Here is an 11,077-nt window from a genome sequence, read left to right as displayed (position 1 = left end):
ATTATGTTATTATTTTAAGGGCAATGTGTGCTAACAGAATACTTTTGAGGGAAAGAGGTGGGGAGAGAGGGGAGAACGAACAAACTCCTCCCTCTGCTGAGAGAAGCCGGCTGTTCAGCCCTGCCCAGCTCTGTGCCTGAGGCACTGTAAGAGAGCTTGCCTCCAGGGGCCTGTGCTGCCAGACAGGGAGGGAGAACGCCTGCCTATGCTGAGAGAGATCTGCTGTTTGAATAGTATTAATTTGCTGTATGCCTCGTTTTGTCGCTCAGCTGGATTTTAGTTCTAGCTGTCAACATCTCAGGCCGGCAGGTTGGAATGTGCGCCCGGGATCAGAGTATCATTGCAATTTGGTTGGGGGGGGGAAGTATAGCAGGGGGGAGGGATGGAATTCAAAGAAATGGGTCAAGATATGGATATGCTCAGTTCCCTTCTAACCTTGGTCACATCCCTCAGAATGATGGTGGTCAGGCTCAGTGTGTTCCCTTCTCTTCCAGTTTGATGTTGTGTATTACCAGGTCAGTGAAGAACAAAACTGATACCTTCTGGGAGCTTATTAAGAAGGGCAATTGTGACCTGATTTGTGTGACTGAGACATGGCAGAGATGTGGTCCCTCTCATGCAATTAACACCATCAGGTTACCTGGTCCTTCATCAACCTTGAACAGAAAGTCAGTGGATGAGGTAGCTATATGGGACCTGGCACCTCTCCTCCCAATTCTGAGTGCTGATCACAGCCACTTCAGTAATCAAGCAGGTGGGATGAATTCCCTTTTTGTTTTGTGAGACTGATAGGTCTCCCTTTCTCAAAGGCCAGGCTTTCCAATCTCAGGGTTTGTTTCTGGGGTGTACACACGCACAAATCATGAGTTCCAGATGCAGTTTAAATAAAAGATAAATTTATTAGTCAAGGAATGTTTGCAAAAAGCATGAAGCTCTCTTACTCAGGCAACAAGCATTAAAACAAGAAAACCTTACTGTTGCTACATAATTAAACTGCCCATTAAAACTTGAGAGCTAGCCTCCCCCACCTGGCACCGACCCGGTCCTGGCCACAGGACCGGATCTACAGTTGCCGGGGTCCAGGGCAACCCAAGTCCGGCCCTTCACTCCCGGTGCTGTGTGATGACATCACTTTCGTGATGTCATCACACAGGGTGGTGCATGCCACCCCGTGGTGAACCGGCTGTCCCGGCGCACCACGGAGCTGGTGGTGGCAGCGCAAGTGGCTGGGAGGCCAGCCACACCATTCACCAGCCCCGCAGGACAGGGGGCGGCCGGGTTGCCATGCACCCTGTCCTGCCACCCACGTGCTCCCGGGGCTGGCAGCTGCACCCGGCGCCCCCTCTTTGGCAGTGCCGGGGGCAGGCTACCCCCCTGACCCTTGTCGATCTGGCCCTGCCTGGCCGTTTTGGGACCAAATGGGCCCAAAATGGGCAATTTTGGCCATTTCGGGCCAATTTAGGCCCGGATTGGGGCCAAAACGGCCCAGATAGAGGCCAAAACAGCCCAGATTGGGTCAATGCTGGGAGGGGGAACCCTCCCCTGCCTGCCACTGACCTGGGATCTGGGCCCAAATGGGCCCCAAATGGGGCCCACTTGTAGCTTTGCTCTGAGACTGCTTTAAGAGTTTTGGTTGATTACATTCGGCTTCAGCTAGATAAGGGTGAGCTGCTGATTTTATTAGATCTGTCAGCAGAGTTTGACATAATTAACCATTTGGTCCTGGTCAATTGCCTAGCCTAACTGGTGGTAAGAGCTACCATCATACAACCATTTGCTTCTTTCCTCCAAGGACGCTCAATGAGGGTGGTCATTGAGGATGAGGTTCATCCTGATGGGAACTACGTTGTGCAGTCCCACAGAGATCAATCCTGTCCCCATGTTTTTTAATATATATGTGCACCCTATAGCTGATGTTGTTAGGAGGTATGGGGTCAGATGCCACCAGTATTCTAATGACACCTAACTCTACCTTCGACTTGATAAGCAACCAGAAATAGCTTTATAGATCAAATATTTTAAATCTTTTTTTTCTAATGTGGGTTTCTTGCAAACAAATAATATCCTGTTTTAAATTTTCCAAATAATAAAATACCTTTTTCCTCTTTTGGGAAGAGTTTGCCCCTTTTTACATTCCATGTTATACATTTGTAATCCATAGTAACATCAAATTATAAAAATTAAAAATTAAACAAAAATAGGAAAAAGAAACCCTTCTCTTTTTTGTTATTAAAAAAAAATATTAATTGAACCCCGAAGCTCCTCATTCCAGTTGCTCTCTATCCAAATCCTGTTGCTGCTCTGATGTCTGTCTGTTGAACTTTCTGGTGGTACTTCATCCCAGTCCCTATAACTTTCTATAAAATCTCTGGCCTTGTGGACTGAATTCAGCCTGAGTTTTTGTTTTCTGAACATGAAAATCACACCTTCTGGGACATCCTACCTGAAGGGAATCTTTTTCTGTCTCAGCTTTTCTACCAGAAAAGCATAATCTTTCCTTTTATGCAAACTGTCCAGGGTCTGAGGCACAGCCCCTGGACTTGCCAGGAGGAGGAGACGGGAGACAGCCAGGAGACAGCCACCCAGTCGTCCCAGCAGGCTCCCAGGGCCAGAACCTACCTACACAGGAGGGAGGGAAAGAAGCACCCAAGCCTCAGCGGGTTAGAAGGGGCAGGTGGAGGCCAGCTAGTCCCACCCTCCAGTGGGAGTCTAGGAGGCCAGGCAGGGAGAGTGGGGTCAACCCAGAGAGGGCCAGAGCAGAGAGAGAGGGAAAAGGCAGTGGGGACAGACAGACAGCAGTGATCCAAACAGGAACCTTACCAGCCAGGGAGGAGAAGCAGTGAATTGACCCAAAATGGAGTAATTGACCTGAAAATAGATAGATGCTCTGAGAAACATATGAAGACGCTCCAGGGTAAATTGCCCAAAGCTTTCTTTGATTTAATGGCCAATTTGGGTTTGATTGATTTATGGAGACAGAAAAACGGCAATGCAAGAGACTATATCTTTTTTTTCAGAAAAACATAGATCTTTCTCAAGAATAGATATGATTTTGACATCAAGGGACACTGCCACCAGGGTGGTTAAAATAGAGGTCCTACCCAAGACCTATCAGTGGAAAAAATAGATGAATATATTAATAAGCAGAAATTACCTAAGATCACAGAACAACAAAGACAAATTACGAATGGTCCTATAACAGTAAGAGAAGTGGGAGATGCTATAAAAAAAAAGTGGGGAAAAGCGTTTGGACCAGATGGATTCCCAAGTAGTTACTCTAAGTGTTTTGAGGATGAACTCCTCTAGCCTTTACAAACGACTATGAACTCTATCTTAGAGGGAGGTAAAATGCTGGAGCCGTGGAAGGAAGCCAACATAACACTTATACCATTCTAGAATGGTGTGGTGATGTCACGGCAGCTGAGCTTATGAGCTCAGGACTGTGATCTTCCCGATCCCCTGGGACCCGAGGATTTGGGCCCCCAAGACTCTCCCATGGAGAGGTGGGGAAGGCCAGAGCAAGGTGGAGGAGCTCATGGGGATTGACAAACCCCTGTTGGAGCTCCCGCACCGGCTTGAAGGCAAGGACCGAGGAAGAAGCCTTAATGGCGCATAAGCTACGAACCCCGAGACTTTGAAACAAGCGAAAACAAAGCAAGGATTCCTGACAAGATAGATGCAAGGACAACTGAAAGACCGAAAAAGAGTGATTTTACCTGACATCTCTCCAAGTAAGAGTATTGTTTATTGCTTTATGACGGCTAAACAGCTTGATGAGGGTTTTTATTATTATCCCGCAGAGAGGCGGCCACCTCATGGACTAGGAAACTGACACTCAAGAAGTGAAGCGTAAGGAGAGGTTTTCTGGGGAGCAAAAAAAACTTTACAACTACAAATAGTAAGAGCAAAGGAGCTGTTTACCAGTTTTAAAAGATCTGTGATTGAACATTTGTAAGTGAGTGGACAAAATGGCGTTTTCTGAAGAGATACTTTTAAAGCTGCAACAAATTTCTAAACTGATGAATTGTGTATTAAGAAAAGCAGACGAAACACTTGGAATAAAAACAGGCATGAGCACTGTGTTAGATGCCAAGTTAGAAGAGAATTTTGATGGGACAGAATTACCTAAAAGAAAATCAGAGTGGAACTGTGAAAAATACTCCCAACAAAATGGAGGAGAAAATCAGTTTTCTTCTGTGAAAGTACAGAAAGTGGAGAAGTGGGAGGAGTATGGTGAAAAGGAAGCTGTGAGGAAGAGTTTTAGCATACTGCTTCTGTATGAAGTACAAAGCATGCAACATACTCCAATCAAGAAACATATCACAAAGATAAACAGGGACATTACAATGTATTTAATGACACTTCGCATGAATGGCTAGAAGGCAAAAAGAGTCGGTTATGGCTGATCATTGGAAAGAAAGAGTTTCAATACTATTTCAGAGGGAGAAAGAAGAAGAAAGAAAATGAAACTTAAAGTGCGACCCTTGTTCCTTTATCTTTTCTTCCCCTCTCTCTTCTTTTCTGTTTATATGGCATAGAGCTTTAAACTGAAGTGAGATTAAAAGGGTGGGCTAATAGGGTTGTTAGGGGCTTTTGCAAATAAGGATGGTATATGGGATATATTGTGGGTTTTATATGTCCATGTTCTAAATGCTATTTAAATTGCTTTAACAAAAAACTTAGAGAATCTGGGAAGAAACTAGGCTTAATATGTCTCCTTCTGTTTCATGCAGTTTAATATAGGCTTAATATAATCCTCTATGCTTTCCTAACATATTAGATATTGTTTATGTTTAGTTACTGGACTAGAGGGAGTGTGGCAAGTGGGTCTTTGTAGTCTTCTATTTTCCTTCTCACCCTTTATCTTCTTCTTTGGATTTCTTTCCTTTAAATAAAAGTATAAGAAAGATGTTGAGACAAGATATCTTCTAGGATTAATAGGGGAAACACTAGGGAGGTAGAAGGAACTTTGTAAATTTGTTACATTTCAGAACTTAAACTATTGGTTAAGCTAAGTCTACCTATACACTTTCTTTTGCCTTTTGTAATGAAAATACAAGTACAAAACCTCAGATGGCTTGGCTTTTGATGTATGAAAGACGGAGGGTAGGCTGTTACAAAAACCTTTTTGTACACTTTTCTCCTTTAAGAAAGTATTTAGTCAATGATATACACAAATAATGGGACTAATAATAGAATATAAAGATGCGGCTGTTTTTTTTTAGCTCTGTCTCCGGATTGGCTATGGACTTAGTACCCTAGGCTTAAGAATTAAAGGATTGAAGTGCGTCTTAAGAATCTGCTCACTTGGAACATAAATAATTGTAAGAAATGAGAAAAGGAATTGAGTATTTGGGTAAAAGAGCAAGGAATTTAAAAGGTGCTTGGAGAGATCTAAATGGACTGTGTATTGTATAAATGGGGAAAGGGGGGTAGTCGGTTACTCAGTTTCTTTTTCTATGGATTGATGTCTGTATTGCAAATTTCTTGAATTTTTGGATGCATAATGATTATCTTGTACACGAACCTGATACTAACAAGCTTTCTTTCTTCTTTTTTTTAAAAAAAACCTAATAAAAATCTATTACAAAAATAAATAAATAACACTTATACCAAAAGAAAGTCAACACCAGACATAGACAAGAAATTACAGGCCAATGTCATTATTAAACAATTACTGTAAGCTGTTTGCCATGATCTTGGTGGGAAGACTTAAAAGTATCCTACAGGACATTATTCACAAAGGTCAAAGTGGATTTTTACCTAAGAGGCAGCTGAAGGAAAACGTAAGAATAGTATTGGATATTCTGGAGTATTTGGGAAAACATAATGAAAGACAAGCCGCTTTGATCTTCCTAGATGCCAAGAAGGCCTTTGATAATTTAAATTGGAAATTTTTGTTTAAGATCTTGGAAGATATAGATTTTGGAGACAATTTTATAAAATGGACTAAGTTGATCTATACATCCCAGACAGCGCATAGTCGTTAATGGAGAGTTAACCAAACCATGTGGAATACAAAGAGGTACAAGACAAGGTTGCCTATTGTCACGCTTGCTATTTATACTGGTACTTGAAGTTCTGACCCTTTAAAGGGAATTGAACCCTTAATGACAAGATTGAAAGAATTGGGTGTAGTGGCTGGTTTTAAGGTTAACAAACAGAAGAACAAAGTGTTATGAAAATACAGGACCAAATGAAACTGGATATCAAAACAAGGTTTAAAATTGAGAAAAAGGTAAAATACTTGGGTATTACTTTGTCAAATATGAACTGTATGTTATTCCAAAATAATTATATTAAGACTTGGAATGAAATTAAAAGGGATATGTTAAAATGGGATAAGATTCTATTATCGTTGTTGGGAAGAATAGCTACGATTAAAATGAATGTTTTACCTAGAATGTTATTTCTATTTCAGACAATTCCAGTATTGACAACTGAGGCACCATTTAAACAATGGCAGAAGGATATATCAAGATTTATATGGCAAGGCAAAAAACCAAGGGTTAAACTTAAGTTTCTACAGGATACAAAGGAAAGAGGAGGTCTAGATCTACCAGATTTGAGATTATATTTCGTGGCCAACTGTTTGGTTTGTATGAAGGAATGGATAATGTTAAAAAACAGAAGACTATTGGACCTTGAAGGGCATGACTTAAAATTGGGTAGCATGGGTATCTATGGTATGACAAAGTTAAGGCCAATGCAGAGTTTAATAATCATTATGTAAGGTGTGCCATTTTGAGAGTATGGAATAAATACAAACCTAGGTTTTGTTCGAAAATACCCCTTTGGTTGTTGTTGCAAGAAGCTCATTTTAGAAGGGAAATTGTGAGTCCAACTAAATGGTTAACTTATCATGACTTGTTGGAATTTTCTTAAGGGCAAGTTAAAATTAAATCAAGAGAACAGAAGGGCATGCTTGCCAGTGGTTACCCTATATGCAAATCTCAGAGAGATTTAAACTAGACAAGAATCAATATGACTTCAAGCAATCCAAAACTGAATTTGAAATTGCACTCTGTACAAATGATTAACATGTTATTTCTAAAATGTAAAACTTTTGTTGAGGTTTTAGACAGAAGAAGAGCAAGTAAAAGAATGTATGATTAAATGGGCAAATAATTGTGGACATAACATATTAATGGAGCAATGGGAAAATATGTGGACAAGGGATTGAAATTTACATTAAGCGTTAGTATCAAAGAAAATTTCTACAAGATGATGTATCGTTGGTATATGACTCCTGAAAAACCTTCTAGAATCTATAAGGATGCTGCAAATGTATGTTGGAAATGTGCTAAGGGACATTTTATCATATGTAGTAGACATGTAAGAAAGCAGAGTTTCTAGTTGCAGATACAATCATCGATTCAGAAGATTTTGAAGATTAAAATCCAGTTGAAACCAGAGCCTTTTTTGTAGGAAATAATGGACAGCCAGTTGGAAAGAAGCTTTGGAACTTTGTTTTTATATTTGATTACGGCATCAAGAGTACTCTATGCACAAAAGTGGAAAACTCCAACATTGGCTACAGTGGAGGAATGGTGGATAAAAGTGTTGGAGTTTGCATCAATGGCAAAACTTACTTCACTGATTAGGGAAAAGACATTAGTTAAATTATTGTCTGAATGGAAACCATTTATAGACACTTTACATGAAATGGCTAATAAGGGCTTGATGACATCTGAATTTATGGATTAAGAATCATGAACAATAGAAAAAAGAGGGTCCTTAAGTTTAACTTAGAATAAGTAAAACTCTGAAAATGATCTATATTTGTGGCGGAGAAAATCAGAATTCAATCTGTAGTTTAGTTTAAGGGTTTCTTTTTCTTTCTTTTTTTTCACTTGTTTATGTATTGTTAGTGTGTCTTTTTAGAATGTTGTTTTTTATCTTCTGTGTGTGTTGTCTATAGCTTTTATGTTATTGTTTATAGCTTAAATAAAGAAAAATTCCAGTTTAAAAAAAAACACTTTTCGTTAATTTGGTTCACATCTTCAGTCACTTGCTTCATAGAAGTTTCCAGTGTTGCAATTTGCCCTGTCAGTTCATCTTTTAACTTGTCAAATTTTTGGTCAATTGTTTTTGCAATTTGTCCAATTTCTTTTCCATTTTACCTCCCAAGTCTTTATTCAAATGCTCCATCTTATCACCCATTTGCTGGAACCACTTTTGGATCAAATCCATCGACCGTTCCTCCTCCTCCATTTCGTCAAAAGAGGCCCATCTTGCCATAGTTTTCCTAGTAGCCATAGTGAATTAACACACAGCAAGGAGTAGGCCAGCTATAATTACAACATTCAGCTCTAGTTATTTCTCTTCCAAAAATGCTCGTTACCATGACAGCTCATCTCAGTCTCTTATCTATTATTATGGAAGACTTCAGATAAACACCCAAACCTTATTGCTGGAGTGCAAGTTTTTTTTCTGCAGACAGAAAGTTCCTCATTAAAAGTCTATCAAATCTAATGCAGCAAGTCTTTTCACTGCTAATTCTTCCTTCTTCCGAATAAACAATTAAACTTTTTAACCAAATTTATAAATCCACAAGTCCTTGCTATAATTTTCCAAGAAGCTGTTTATAATCTCCAGGAAAAAACGGTTTCTCACCAAAGGGATGGTATCTGTGTTTGGAGAAAACTTCTCTTCGTCATTCAGGTAATTATTCTCATAAATCTTAAAGAAATGAGTGGTGAGAGAGCTTAATGTTCTGATTAAGGCTTCGTCCACAGTTCTGAGCACAGTTGGACTCCCAGATTCCAGGCTGCTTTGTACAGGAGAAAAAAGTGAGAGCCTCCACCCTGCTGTATACTCCCCTGCAAAAGCAGTCCTGAGGAATACATATGGAAAATCTCATGATCTGACTTTCATTCCAGGTAGATTAGTTGGCCAGGGTCGGTCCCCTTGCCAGCAATCAGCTTGTTGTTCCTCTGCACTTGTCAGATGTGTCACTCCTCCATTTTTCTCCTCACCAGAAACCAGATCTTGACATCAGTCTCAATGATGCTACGGATCCAGTCCTGGAAGATTGCTCCTTTCTGGTAGGTGACTTAACTGGAGATTCAGAGCTGATAAGCACTTTCCCCCAAAGTGTAGCCTTAAGCCTGAGAGCTTTCTTGTTCCTGGCCTTTGGGGTAAATTGCCCTTCACTCAGCCCTTCATCCAGACACAAGAGGTATAATTCATGCTCATTTGTGTTGGTACCACATTTCAAGCTTTTTAAAAATAATGCCTTTTGAGACATTATAGAAATCTGAAGTTTTTAGAAGGAAACCTCATCAGAGAGAAAAATAGTAAATTGACAAATGAAGCAGAACTAGTAGGAAACATTCTCCTTCTCCCAGTGGCTAAGAGAGAACTGAGGGAAGGGGTTGCTTTCTCTCTCAGAGCACATGACTGTTTAAGGTGGAAAAACAGGCTCTCGCATGCTCAGGGAGAAGTGGCCCCTATTGGAACTTTAAGGAGCTAAGGAAAACTTTCTCTAACTGGCAGGACTGCACAAAACAAAGATGAATCATGTTATTATGAAAATGCCTGTTCTATTTACAAAGAAATATGCTCAGATTTATCACAAGCACTAGTATAATTTTGGATACTTGCTGCAGAGTCCTAAGAACAATTTCTTAGGAGTAAGCCCCACTGAGCAGACTCCCAAAGGTTTCTGAATAGACCTCTTGGAATTGAACTGTTAATGTATGAAATTGGACATCCTCCCTTTCATTCAGGATGGGAAACTCTTGCGTAGAAGTGTAGGTACAGTTTCTAATTTTTGTTAAGGTTGTTTCTTATGACTTCAACTGTATAAAGCAGAATGGGATCTCCAGCTCGTGATACCATATGGATCAGTTATTGTAAGATTAAGTGTTAAATTATAGGCAGTGATCCTTGATATTGGAGCTAGTTTCTGCTTCTGAAAGATGCTGTAATCCAGAACTGCTGAAGCCAAAATGATCCTCCCCAAAGCTGCTCCTGGGGACAGGGGGCCACAGGAGCAGCATTAGGGGGGAGTTGGATATCTCCAGTAGGAATCACTCCCCCTTCAGTCGGTGAAAATCCTCCACTAGATCCAAACTATTCCCTAGAGTTTTCTGTGTCACATATTAAGGCCCAAAGCAATATGCCTGTTGACCTCATCATTGCGATTTTAAATTATTGTTGGGCTACAGGGCTTTAAGGCAAGGATTTGGACACATACATTCCAACCCATGTACAGGTATCTGGGAGACAGGAGCTGGAACTTGAAGCTCCTTTTCCAACATAGAAGATAAAGAAAATAGTACAATCCTAAACTCACTCGTAGTGTTCTAAGCCTGTTGACTTTATTGTATTTAGATGAGAGTAACTCTTTTTAGAGTTGCATCAAAAATTATCTTTAATCTCTGATTGGGGCCTTGTCATGAGAACTAATTCATCAATTTTTACATCCTTTGGTCTACTTCACATGAGGAGTAAGCCCCCAAAGTAGTGATTCTTGAATGAGGATCTGAAGTTTTTTTTAAAGGCATCTGTAAGGTTTTAAAAAACAATCACTCTGCATCTCCCAGACTAGAAAAAAGAATGCTCTCACTATGACTTTCTACTGATTTTCAATCAAAGGAACTACCCAGGATCTAACTGCTGGTTGTCAGTCTTACTCATGCTGTCTGGCCAGAAACTGACTTCTTGGATCCTGCTGCCGGTACCTTGCTCCAGAGCCTTATGGCATCATAAGAAGCCTTAATGTGTGTCAAAATGTTTTTGGTATGTTGACCAATGTTCCTCAGCAAACTGTCTGCTTCCATTGGTGAGCTGAGATCCAAACTGGGGCCTTACTGCAGCAATTCCTAAGAAAAGCTATGGCACAGGACATATAGACCACACCCAGTTCTAGTGAGCTTCTGCATCAAAAGACACATTTACTTCCAAACAGGCCACTCCAGGTAAGTCATACCTTTTGTTTTTTTACCAGTGCCATCACAGCGGATTTTTTTTTTAAATTAGTAAAATCTCATAGGATTGCATCATGGCATTTTATTTCTTTACTCAAGAGGAGAAAGTATGTGGGCACTTTTTGAGAGAACTGTGATATTCC

The sequence above is a fragment of the Eublepharis macularius genome, chromosome 1 (genome assembly GCF_028583425.1).
Source record: "Eublepharis macularius isolate TG4126 chromosome 1, MPM_Emac_v1.0, whole genome shotgun sequence".
NCBI lineage: Eukaryota > Metazoa > Chordata > Lepidosauria > Squamata > Eublepharidae > Eublepharis > Eublepharis macularius.
The sequence above is the reverse complement of the archived record's forward strand: the minus strand, read 5'-3'. Positions refer to the sequence as shown.